Raw genomic sequence first — 14,351 nt, forward strand, 5'->3', positions numbered from 1 at the left:
AGTGTTTCGCTACATAGGCTTTTTTCTGTCCCTCATGACTTTCATAGAGTCTAATTGTGTTTCACTGACACACGGTCTTTAATTTTAGCACAAGATTGATTACTTGATGATTAAAGGGCATATGAACATCAATAACCCAATTGTTATTCTTCGATCAATTCCAAACACATATTTTTATTTTAGTATTTCAAGTCAGGTCTTTCAATCCCAAGTACCTGTATACACATATATATATATATATATATATATATATATATATATATATATATATATATATATATATATATATATACTGTATATATATATATACTGTATATATATATATATATATATATATATATATATATATATATATATATATATATATATATATATATATATATGTATTCAGTAGTTCAGTAGTGGTAGTTTAGAAGTGAGATTAGAAGTGAGGAGGGTGACTCTAAAAAGTCTTTTTATGAGATGGGGGTCAATGCCATTCAAGTATTCTTTTTTTTTGTGTGTGTTTGTGTACAAATCGTGGTTAATCCAAGTACAAGAATCCTCCTGGGGGAACAACAGCTAATTATACATCAGCATGGCAGCTTCTGTAGCTTGTCTTCTGTCGCTCAGTGAGGTAAATCAATAGCTGCAACAGCTTGACGCACACCTGGAATTGTGCCTGTCAGCTTTGCTCTTCTGGTCAGACACAAAGAAATCACAGCGTGATCAAGCTGACACAAAATCCGAACAAACTGAAACAAAAGATTTTTGCATATTTAGTGGAGAATTATTCCATATTATTTTGACAATTAAAGGAAATTTTATAGTGTTTACACCAGAAAATATTTACAACCTACTGTAGTTGAATATTGTGATAAAACTTGACTTTTTTTTAAAATAAAGAACATAGAACAAAGCAGATTCAAGACACTTTTATTTAACATGACAATTTACTTTAACCAACATAATACAATTGCATGGAAATGCGTGATTGAGTGTAAATTAGTTTCAAGGCATTTTTGTTTTCTTTGTGATGTATATCTACGCATACAAAAAAAATATTTGATTTACTAAATATTTAAAGCAAATCACTTGAACCTGTTCACATGAAAATATTACATTGCATTGTGTGTATTTTATAAGAGCACTGCATGAAACGTAGGAACTAAGTGTGCTGGTTTTTGTGTGTATTTTTGTTTTTGTGCACCTTTCTGTCTTTGGTACAGGGCTGAAAAGAAAACAATACAAATGATTTATTATAATACAGCTATTCGTTAAATAGTTGTAATATTACAAGAAAACAATTATTTTAATGGTAGTAGCTCTTAATATTTTATGAAAACATATTTCTTGTGAAAAAAGGCATTGTCCTCTTCATACTTTAAAGTGTTTTTTTTTTTATAACAATACTATTGTTCGTATTCTTGCAGTTTTATAACATGTTGATTCATGACAGATTATTTTCTTTTCTTTATGTCCAAATCTTTTGCTTTGAATACACAATTCATGAACAACAAAAGCCAACTATCATTTATAACATACGGCATATAAAATACAAAGATATACAAGAAAACACCATTTATTTCACAGATGGGCATTTTTTTTCCTTTTCAGCAGCTGTAACATCAGCAGGGCTAAACTCAACTAAAGTGTTCATTTGTTACTGACATCAATACAGAATTTTCCCAAGACACAATGTTGTTGTTTTTAAGTATATACAGCACCATGCAGAATTAGGTAGGAAATGTAGGAATAGTAAAAACTTTTTAATGGTTTAGCATTAAAAAAGGGTTATGAAGAATATCCAATTCGCATCAGTGAAACTAGAGTAATGTTGGTGCTAAATGTTAGCCTAATAATGTGAACATTTTCTCTTTAAATAATTGTAATGGTTCACTGTATACTAGCTTACACAATGAAAAGTCTAGAGTTGGAATTTTACTCGAAAAAAATGTTTATTTTGACATTCAAGCCATCAAAATAAAATAAGAAATTATACCACCATTTTTATTTCCACCTTGGAGTGATGTGTTGGAAAATATTTTGATTTTAGAAGATGTCTTTTTTTTTTAGGTGGAAACAAACTCTTATTTTGAGCGTTCTTTGAATATTTTGCCCCTTTTTCTTTTTCAGTCGAAAGTGCCTTTTTATATATCGAAGCATGTCTTTTCAACACTGCCGGTGAACCTGTTTGCATGCAATCTGTTAATCACTAGAAATTAAGCGTATGCATATTACTGTCCAGATTTGTCCTCAGCAAAGATGAATTTAAATTCAGATAGCGGTCAGAATACTGATTTATTCCTGCATTTATGCTTGATGTAAAGGTGGTGCTGCCTGAACGCTACAAATCTCACTCAGTAATTGTGATTTTTTTTTTTAATCCGGAAATCCACATTATTACAATAATGCACAGTAGTGCTTGAGCCTAAATTACCTAAGCACAATTTTTTTAAAACACATATTCATGCAGACTCACTTACTGCACAACAAGGAGCGTAGATGGGTCAGTATACTTAATTAGCATAAAGGTAATTTTAATGTTCTTTCATGGGAAAATGAGCACATACTATCCAGTATATGTCTGCAGTATATGTGAGCTTAGCACAAAGGTTCGAAAAGCTTCCTCTCAGAGAACACACATTTTGTCACATCTCCACTTATTCTATCAATATCACAAAGATTCATCCGAATGCCATTTCTACGTGTCTTTGGTCCTTTTCTTCAGTCGTCCTGCAGTCGTATCAGATCTGTCAAGGACAGAGAAAACATTTTATATGATTTTCATGAAGCACTAATTAAACAGAGTTCAAAGTTATCACCAAAAAAATCAGGAAATTTTTAAAACACATTTAAAAAAAAATGCTATTGAAATGAAAAAATAACAAATACAGTATTTCTTCAAGTACAAGTCAATCCCCTTCTTTTTTACTTCAATTTGGGTGAATTTTACAAAAATGCCTACCCCTGACATTAGTAGTTACATAGATCATGGCTGTCCAGTTACAACGCATTGTGCGTTATTATGATGGAATTACAATAATTTTAGACACATTTCTGTATTGTATATCGAAAAACACCGTTGCAGTTATGGGAGGCAGGGGACGAGACAAATGGAAGGCTATGTGCGCGTGCACTTAAAGGCTAATATTAAAACTAATGTTGCAACAACAAAATGATTTGAAGTTTCAATGCTTTATTTTTTGACACAGCTGATAATTAATTTTTTCCGAAAGTCCAAAAGCCCTAAAAGTCATCATCACTATTTGACATGCCAAATAGCTCCACCCATTTAAATCCCGGATGTCCTCTCCTTCCTGCTTGTCAGTTGCACAAACATTCTCGTTACTTTTCCACGGGTAGTCATGTTTGGACCCGCCCGATTTGTTTCAAATGCAGGTCTTCGTAGATGATTTCCTCATTATTTTACTTGGGACGTTCTTTACCCAAGTGACGCTGTTGTGAGATCAGAGCATGGAAGTTTGTTCTTTGCTTATATAAGAGCTGAAGGAGACAAGTCAAGCCGTCTTTTCCTTTTCATAATGTGTCCACGCTGCCTTGTTGTTGACAACAAAGAGGTAATTAGGCAACGCTTGACAAAGTACATTTGTTCTGTGCAAACGCACTAAAACAGATGCATACTATATCAAATTAGATGTATATACTGTACACACACACACACACACACACACATATATACACATATATATATATATATATATATATATATATATATATATATACACACACACACACACACATATGCACACAATCATTTTAAGCCTTGTAAATGACATAATATTGCTTATTTCACATTTGAATTTATGTTATTCAAACACAGATACACAGAAAAAATTGGTCTGTTCCGAGTTATGCAATTATAAGTTGACACCCCTAATATGAAGGTTGAAAATGAGGAAAATAAAACTCAACTTGTACTTGGAGAAATACGGTAATAAGATTCTTTAGTGGAAACATAACTATGCTTGTAATGATCCATAGACTTCGGATCATAAATCACAATTTCAGTTATATTTTTAGGAGAAAATATGTTGAAGATCTCACAGATTAGTCAAGCTAATACACTGTGACATGCTGCTGGGGACAAATTCAAAACAAAAGCAAACCAAGGCATTTGTGTCCATTTATTTTTTGGTAAACAAACTTTTATTTTGAAGTTGACCTTCTGACTGTGTTTCCGACATGTCTTACTGTCATGCAAAGCACGAACAAATATTGCAGCGATTGGGTTAATTTTTCTGATGTGCACACAAATAAATAGGCAAGTATCCATGGCAAGAAAAGGATGCCTTCAAACATTTTTACTCAAATTTACTCAAATTACTCTAGAATTCTTTTAAACCCTAAATAGGGAATATCATTTTTCAAAAATCAGTTGATTTCACTTTTTTCTCCTAAAAAGTAATTTTGCCCTACTCAAGATTTCTTTCATGATGATACCGACTGCATATTGGATCATGTAATCACAGTCAGGAGCCAATAATTGTTTAACTAATCGACTCCTCCAGACCCACCATATCTCAATCTGGAACGTGATTCTCTAAACACAATCTGCACATTAATATCTACAAGGAATCCTGCAGGCTAAACAGAGAGGGAGCTAATAGTGCAGGTACATTGATTTGTGTCACAACACATCAGCTAAGATGTATCTGCCTGTTTTTGTGGTGGGAATGAAAATCATTACATTGAAGACATGTCTATGAATCAGCATTATACAAAGCTTGATAAATCTGTGCATGTCATTTTGCACACTTATACAAAGAGATAACTAAGTGGTTAATAATTATTGTGTGTGTATATATATATATATATATATATATATATATATATATATATATATATATATATATATATATATATATATATATATATATATATATATATATATATACACTGTGTATATATATTCAACCCTTTCTAAATTTCCACTTTGAACCCATAGAATACCTCCTTCTTCACCCAAATACTAATGGAAATGTAACAATGAGACAATGGTTGTTTAGATGAATGGCTGAATGAATGGATTTTCTTCAGACAGTTTGCTCCAAGTGTGAAGAAGACCAAGTGTAATGTAGTTTATTTTTTGTATTTTTTTTAATATAAAAAATATCTTTAAAAATATATTTCTTAATCTTCAAACACTACTGATGCTACAAGTTTCCAAAGGCATTGGTCCATGTACTTTGGTGTAAAAGTTGCACATGGGGAATAAGTGAGTTCTCAGAAATAGCAGCTGTGTTTCAATTGTCACATTAGTATGGTGAGCTGAGTCGCAATGGATAATATTAGAGCACTTGAAGAATCAGGTTCATTTTGAACGTGACACATTAATGTGGGCCAAACTAAACTCTGCTTTTCCAAAATAAAAATAAGATAGAGGCCTTGGCAGCATATTATATACAATTCTATTTTAAAATATGTTCTGGATTCAAGCTAATTTTCACTGAAACGTTCTTTTATTCATTAAGAACAGTTAGTAATGGCTAACATTTAATTGTAATTTACTGCATACTTGACATTTTAATTAAATTCATATCCTAGACTCACTCCTTAATACAGATTATACATGATCCAATAGAGTACTGAAAATAGAATACAATGGACCTGGACAAGAATGATGAAGTAGAGCATGGAACATTGAAGTTGACTAGATGTGAATTATTGTACAGTAATCCCCAAAATATGAGTGTCTTGTGCTTTGGCATTTTTTTGCTAGAACCATATCATCAAAATCCAAAATATGCATTTTGAGTACCAATTCTACCTTGTCATTGCTGCTAAATATATTTACACTTGTGATCTAAAAATGGGGGAGAAGATTGCATTGCTATTAAAAAATAAGATTTTCTCAAGTAATCAAGCAATTTGTGCACAACTCTAACCATATGTTAAAAAAACATGTACAATTTCAATTTCATTTTGAGATTTGGTGCTTGAAGAAAACTGAACTTTTACGTGTGCTGTGTTTTACAAAATTGGAATGGTATTTACAGTATTAAAGTTTGCTGAATGAAAATTAATTTAAATTGACCATATTTTTGCTTATATATACACTGTATTAAATATTGATGAGAATGCACAAGGAGAAGGAGAATCCTAATGTAATATACATGGACTCATTTTTCATTAAATTTTTGTAACTTTTCAGTAAATCATACAGAAAATATTTTTGAATGACATATGTGGTATACAGGGGGTCCTCGACTTAAGACGTGGCGCAACCTGAATTTCAGTGTTAGTCAGAACACCGTGCAATAAATAACTAAAAAATAATAAATAATAAATCAAATAAATTGATGAATATACAGTAAACGTACTGCACTGTAAAGTATTGTACTATTGTTCTGCTCCTTTTTGCCCCAGTTTCGTCGGATTAACTGTGTTCTTGCACCACATTTTATTTTGTAGAGAACTCTTGTTTTGAAGGGCCGTGCAACAGGAAACTCGTCATCTGTTATGAGCATCGGGGGCGTGCCCGCGGCTCCATGAATGGCAGCAGGGTCGATCTCAACCGTCACTTTTACAACATCGACAAAACCCAAAAACGGAACATATTTCTCTCTTGCACGCAACAACTTGTTCGTTGCACCGTTTTTAGACCGCTTAATAATATCTAGTTTCACTTCCATGGTGATGGCCAATTGTTTACCGCGTGCATTCGTAACCTCGAAAAATCATCGAGACTGTCGTAGCCTGAGGACCCCCTATATTTACACACACCCCCACCCCATATATATATATATATATATATATATATATATATATATATATATATATATATATATATATATATATATATATATATATATATATAGTGTATATATAATATATATATAGTGTATATATATATTAGATCTGAAAATACGCATTTGTATCCAGTGTCTTGATATAATTTTAATACCTTCAAACATTATCTAACTAGTAAATATAGAGGCCACTCACACCTGTTTGTTAGACAACAATATATCCTTTCCAAAACAGTTAAGGAGCATTACAAGGTGGGGTGAGGGCTTACTGTAGGTCATTGGTTGTCCTCCTTGTCCCCTGTACTCATAGCAATTGAGTCAGGCTTAAATAGCAGGGGCAGAAAATAGAAAGCACACGGACTCACGGCCACTGGCCGCCTGTGTTCTTGTTCATTGGACACCTGTTAACTTGAGATTGCAATGCACTTGGCCGCGTACCCTTTCCACTGATGTCTCACCTTCATTACCACACAAGCACTACCACTCCCACTTCTCATTTGCGCCACTGTCCTGTCTCAGCGGTGACAGCCAAATGTCCTAGTTATCACCCACATGGCAGCATCAGCCAATGAGGTGCATATTTTCCCCTGTGTGCAAAGGCGTCGTAATCGGGGACCCACGAGAGGGAAGGAGCAGTTCTCAGTGTGTCGACAAAGGGAGAGTTGTTTATCACTTCATGATGAACAGTTGAGGTCATATGTTCACATACTCTCATTGCAGACATGAATGTCACGTAAAGATTGGGTCTGACAAGAACAAAATATATAGTTAGGTCCTCTGCATCGAGTTTAGGTAAACATACAAGAGCTATTTGGGTAAATGTAACTGAGGACATTTTGCTTTTTGTGGTATAACCGCTATGATATGCTTTCATTGCCTTCAAATTTTAAATCTTCGTTCGTAAAAACACATTATAAAAAGTACATTTTTGAATGATATAAGGAGAGTTTCATCTCAGGCCTGCCTGTCTATTCAAAAGGTGTGAAATTAAACAACCAAGTAAATGCTTTATCTGTTTCCGAATGTGCTGCTCAAAATCTACAAATTCACTCCATTATTACATCACTATTACATAAACTTTATTACCAAGTGGATTGCGCTGCTTAATTCATATTTTACTAACACAATCCTAATCAGAACACCATTTGTAGACTAGTGGAGCCATACAGAACATATTGTAAAGAGAACTTTTTACTTGACTCCCCCTTTGAAATGAACTTGTTATGTGTTCCCTCCTATGAGATCCGGTTAAAAAATGAACAGCAATGCTTCGGACCAACTGGGCATGCTCGATGGAGGACTGTCTAAAGCTTGGTTTATGCTTGACATGTGAACGCTCCGCATGGAAACGAGCCACATGGAATCTTGTTGGCAGGCGTTTTGCAGCACATTATACTTGGCGCGGGTCCCCCCCAGTCAGACGATATTTGACGATACTATAAGAGGCAGTAGATGGCTTCTACAGCATACAAGGAATGCTACTATAAAACAGAGTTAGAGAACTCTAGTAGATTCAAACAATCTAAATTCGTCCAAGCTTTTTTTTTTTTAACTCCTCATGTCTCCCCAGTGTACGTGCTCGCCAGGAGTTGTTTATGGTATTTAGGTCATGGTAGTCCTTTTCAGCTGAATAATAAAGGTGTTTGTCCTGGGAAACTTCCATAAGCAATAATTAATCAGCCATTTTTTTCGCGTGGCACTTCCGTGCTAAAGACAATCTGGAAGCTACGCATTACGGAGGGGCGTGGTTGCTAAAATGACAATTTTGACATGTTGAGATGCACGGTGCCCACGGACGCATCAAGCATAATAAACCAAGCTTAACTCCAAAATAGAGTGTAATATACTAATCCATCTGAGATGTGACAAGGACATGTTTTATTGTTTCCATGCTGTTTAGAAAGCAGAGGCTTCAATTTAGCCAGCTGCCCACAAGATTTAAGAACAACATCAATTTGCCCTGCAATCGGCTGGCAACCAGTTCAGGGTGTCCCCGCCTACTGCCCACAGACAGCTGGGATAGGCACTAGCAGGCCTGCAACCCCATTGAGGATAAGCGGCAACAGAAAATAGAGTTTTGGATGGATCAATTTGCCGGTCTTATTTAAAATCACTGTCCAGTTTTTAACTCAGGTTTAAGACTGTTATCTTTTCGGTGAAGTGCCAGAGGGCTCAAGTCAGCAGGGTGAGATGTATAAGGGTAACAGCGCCCAAAAACTATATTTTTGTTTATCTGCATTAGGGTGATGATGAGAAGGGAGATACACCGTAGTTTTTCCCAACCATTTTTTTAAATGATGTATTACAATTGTGGAATTGTTGTTTTTTATCTGTCAAGTAAATCTGTGTTTGATTTGTCAAACTTTGGAACTGCAATTGCAATTATATCTTTATGCGTATTTTATCCAACAACTCTAAAATATAGGTGAACTAACATTACATGCTTTATTTCTGTCTCTTCTGCTGGAAGACTGTATCATTAATGCTGATGTACATCTTTAAAAAAAACAAAAACAAATACAAAGTATACCTTTTGCATAGGAATCACTGTAGCACGATTTAGCAATGAGTTGTTTCATGTTCCAATTGGTTTGCTAATAATTTGAAAAGAATGCTGTACAGTTTGTGCTACCACATTAAAAAAAAAAAAAAAAACAGTAGAATTGTTGATACCTGCAGAAACCCTGCTAATATCTCATATGACGAACATGCCCCCATTTGATTACTTCTGAATTAGACTGTCCACTGTAGGATACATAGAAAACAAACAATCACACTGACTTTCACATATTTGGGCAATTTAAAGTCTTCACTGATTAAGGGTGTATAAACTTTGAGCAAATTCCATACAGGAATTTCAGTACCTGCTGTGCCACATAAGCCATTGGGTGATGGGGACAATACCTTGCTCAAGAGAACCTCACCAGTAACCAACACGCAGAGTAGCACCACTGTGACTGGTAGAAGCCATTTTTTACATATGTCCGTAGTGGTACTAAAACCGACTCAGCTCAAGACTTTGCATACAGATCAATTGTTGCCCCACTGTGTTCCATTTGGGCCAATTTCTAACAGTGCTGACATTGTGAGGTACTAACCGAGCACTATAAAAGCAGCAGAGATCAGAAGAAGCTTCATGCGCATGGGGATATTGCTCAGGCTTTGTTCGGAAAGAGAACAAACGAAGAGATGCGGTACTCGTTGAAAAAGCTTCCTTGAAATTCGAGGTGGCTGAAAAAACTAAAATACCATTTGCGTCACAGAGTGCATGCCCCCAGGAGTATGTAAAAAAAAAATATAGTTAGAGTTGGGGCAGCAAGGAATTACAACTGTATGTGTGCATAAACAGTACTTTTGTAAAACCATCAGTTTGACTTTGTTTTTCCTCCTTGTGTTCTTCTTTTCTTTAAGAACGTATTGATTTAGCAGTGATATATATATATATATATATATATATATATATATATATATATATATATATATATATATATATATATATATATATATATATATGAACATATATATCCATAACGAAAGGTCATAACGAAAGATTTATTATATATATATTTTATATATATATATATATATATATATATATATATATATATATATATATATATATATATATATATATATATATATATATATATATATGTAGATATCGTATTTTCCGGACTATAAACCACACTGGTATATAAGCCGCAGCAGCAAAATATGAGCAAAAAAAATATTTTTGTCAGGGATAAGCCGCACTAGACTACATGGAATTTTATATTTTCTTTTTGCTATTTAATTTTTTTGTCTGCCAACATCCTCTCTTTAACAGACCGAACATGCCTGCATGTTTAGTCCCAACATATTTATAGAAAATGGATTTTTTCAACAGTAACAGGACACTGTTAGTTAAATAGCAGTTCAAAATCAAAATTAATACTTCAAGAGCATCTTGTTTTTTTATCTCCCTTTGTTTGATGGATTAGTGAACATAAAAACACATTGCACATAATTTTATATATATATATATATATATATATATATATATATATATATATATATATATATATATATATATATATATATATATATATATATATATATATATTCGCACATACATATAGCCTTTTGGTGATTTCAACAGTCAAGCAAGTAGGCCATGAAAGTGGGATTATCTCTTCATGTGTCTGAAATAGACTATCCAGGAGCCCTTGACCTTTTAACAACCTTGCCTGAACATGCAAAGAGATTGCTATCTTACAACCACGTCCATAAATCTGTCCAGGCCAACCATGCCATGACTGACCTCTAATAACAAACAACATGGAATGCACAACATTTTCTGCTTGGATTTTTGTTTTAATATTAAGCAAGCTATCGTTGCTGCTAATTTAGCATTTAGATTTTGACATTTTTTTTGACTCATGCACTTTCGAGTTATCTTCAACTGTGCTTGTACGATGGCTTCCCCTTGGCTGGTTGTGTCAAGGTGGAGTGCAACAGCGCTGGGCATGTTTATGTTCATGTCAAATTTCACTTGACAAAAAGCAATCAAGAGGGGACGAGATTTGCGAGATCGCTACGATTACTTCAGAGACCTATTGATCTTGAACAAAAGAGCCGTAATTTCCAGGATTAAGTGAGATACAGCAGCAGACATTAGACGGATTCAATGCGGCCCTCCGCCATTCATGTATTGAAAAGCATATTGATCCTCTGTGGCTGAACTTTAGTGGTTATGTTGGTCTCTTTTCAGTAAAGTATGCAAAAGCCAGATAATCTTTTGAAAAACGAGCAGCTTTAAGCAGAAATCAGATCTGGTAGATAAGATGCACAGGTTAATACCAGGTTCTTTTTTCTCAAGCACTGATCTGATAATTTTTTATCAAATGTGGTTGTCTTGCAAGATAAAGTTTGTATTTATGATATCGTTCAAATAAAGTGATATGTAAGATTCTCATTTGTCATTGTGTTTTGTTGTAGCAGTTTCTGTATCTGGTTGCAAAAGATGGGATTGTGGGATATGAGGTCTGTGAAATGATAACCTACAAAGAAGTTGTCTTTTTCTATTACATCCTCCCTTAATGTCTCTACATTACATATTAAACTACGCCAAAGTTTTGCTTTGCAAAATGCACTTTTTTTTTTTTTTTTTTGCAGTGAGCTATCCAGCAACTTTTTAAAGTCACACGACGCTAACATCCATCTTTGCCTTTTTTTTGATCTGGAGACTCTTCTCTAAGTTTTGTTGCAAAGTTAGCAGAGTTCAGTTGCCACAGGAAGTAAATTGAACTGACTTTTTTTATTCTTTATAAAATGTAAAATGGTTCTAAAAGTTAACACTTGAACTCAAAGTTAAAGTTCAAATTAAAACTCAAACTCTGAAAGCCCTTATACCAGTGGTTCCCAACCACAGGTCCGCGGGCTTGTACCGGTCCGTGGATCAACTGCTACCGGGCCACGTGGGCCGCACTGGAATAATGTTTTCCAACTGATTTAGTTTAACAGTTCATTCATTTCTGCTTTATTTGGCTTGATTTTTGTTTTTTTTGGTGTCATTTCCAGCCGCTGTTGATATTCCACAGTGAGAAGGATGATGTGGTTTTGAGAGCAGTCAGTCGGTATTTATATGTATACCGTATTTTCCGGACTATAAGCAAAAAAAAACATCTTTTGCCACGGATAAGCAATACTGGACTATAATGTATGGTGGTAAAATGAAACTTTTAAAGAGTCTTTATATATATTTTTTAATTGTCTACAGACTGCAACATCCTCTCTTTAATAGACTGAACATGCCTGCAAATTTAGTCCCAACATTATATTTATAGAAAATGGATGGATAGATATAACCAACAGGGTACTGCAGAGTCGACTTCGATAGCATTCTGTCTCCTGTTGTGTAGTTGATAGATTATGTTAGTGAACATTGCACACACTGCAAATAAATAATATATACAATCTTACTTTTATAAATACAATCATATATACTGGATACTGTATATCAAGTTTACATGTCACAAACTTTTATACGAGATCTTATTCAATTTAGACATTTTTTTAAATATCTTTAATAATATCTTTTAAAACTCATTTTGAACAGAACCATTGATTCACATCTTTTCAGTTCTATTTCATTCTTGTTCCAAAAACTGACTCCATGAACACACATTTGCTTGACCGGTTGGAAAAACCAGCATATAAGACGCACTGGACCATAAGCCGCAGGGCTCAAATCAAAACTCTAGGAAGGTTCATTCATTTTATTTTAATGATTAAACAATTTAAGGCAAGTGCACTTCACTTTAATGTAACTTTTACTTTAGTGAGCACATACATTTTAAATAAATTGTTATTAGTTTCGCTACATTGAAAATGCAGCTGTGCAGATGAGAAGCTCTATGAAAGGCCAGGGTATGATATCAAAAATTATAATTATGCTACTAAAATTAACAGAGTGTGTAACGTTAAGCAATATATTCCCCATTTGGCTCAGAAAAGTCTCTCTAGCTAATAAAAATATCAATTTGTGACACCTTTTGAGGACATTTGAATCTTTAACATTCTAATCTATTGACATCATTATTGATTTATTCCTTAACATTCCACCAAGAAACAGCAGCTCTTTTTTTTAATGCAGTATGAGAGTGAAAAATATCTTGAACAGGCTACAGTGCTCGCAGATATTGAAATATATTTGCAGGCATTGCGTGCTCGTCGAGGGCATAAGTCTTTTCTTTGTGACCGCTACTGCAGCGGGCAGCCAGTCAGCCATGTCAACTTTAGATTCTGATTCATACTGGTCCCGTGTAGTTTTAAATTTCTTGGATGCTTCGTCCTCAGTCTGAATCAAAAGTTGCAGAAAAGAAGATAAGCATCTTGCTCTTTTTTATAGTACTGCTCAGGTCAGTGATCTTGGACTTTTCTTTTCTTTCGTTGACGGTAAGGGAAGAAGTGCTACAGACTTGGGCAACCACTTTAAAGCCTTGGATTTAGGATAGAGTGCAGTTGCAATTTGAAGATAGGAAAGAATATTACTTTCTTTTTTAAAGGGTTACTAACTAAGGGCCGTTACAAATCCTTGCCTATCCCCAGCCGACATGAATAAAAAATGCCAAGTTAAAGACCAGGCTCTAGATGTTATGTAAGCTCTGTTATTGACTTTATGAAATTGCATGATGAAGTTTTAAAGTAGTACAAGGCTGAAGGTTTTTTCTCTTTATGCCTGTTCTTTTAAACAACATAAAGAAGGACAGAAGCAAACAAGTAAACAACTGTGCACATTTTCTTAAGTATTGAAACAGAGTTCATTGACATCATTGGCATAATTATTAGCAAGGCACCGGATTTTTAGCCATCAAAAAATTTCGGCTTAAAATAGAAAAAAAAATACATTTCTGATTTTCGTCTGAAAACCAGCACGCACCTGTCTGGATTTTACACAAGGACAAAGAAGATGTGGATGTGGGGCAATTGGTGCATTCAAATGGAATTGGACTTTTCAAACTGACAGAATAAAGTCAGTCACTGCATTAAAATTAATAACCATTCTAGTGGTTGATAACCCAAATAATCAAAATAAACACTGAACCTGCCATTGTTAAA

General features: G+C 34.2%; 1 protein-coding gene across 1 annotated transcript in view; it reads right to left on the reverse strand.

The window, feature by feature from the left end:
- Nucleotides 1–899: 899 nt before the first annotated feature.
- The window catches only part of uts2r1 (urotensin 2 receptor 1), a 39,768-nt gene continuing 26,316 nt past the window's right edge, over nt 900–14,351 (reverse strand). The window contains exon 4 of the mRNA XM_088439114.1: nt 900–2,732. The gene's annotated coding sequence lies outside the window, so the exon portion shown is untranslated. The remainder of the gene's footprint in view (nt 2,733–14,351) is intronic.

Source organism: Hippichthys cyanospilos, chromosome 17, assembly GCF_059441005.1.
Source record: "Hippichthys cyanospilos isolate Australia breed blue-spotted pipefish chromosome 17, RoL_Hcya_1.0, whole genome shotgun sequence".
In the NCBI taxonomy this organism is placed as follows: domain Eukaryota; kingdom Metazoa; phylum Chordata; class Actinopteri; order Syngnathiformes; family Syngnathidae; genus Hippichthys; species Hippichthys cyanospilos.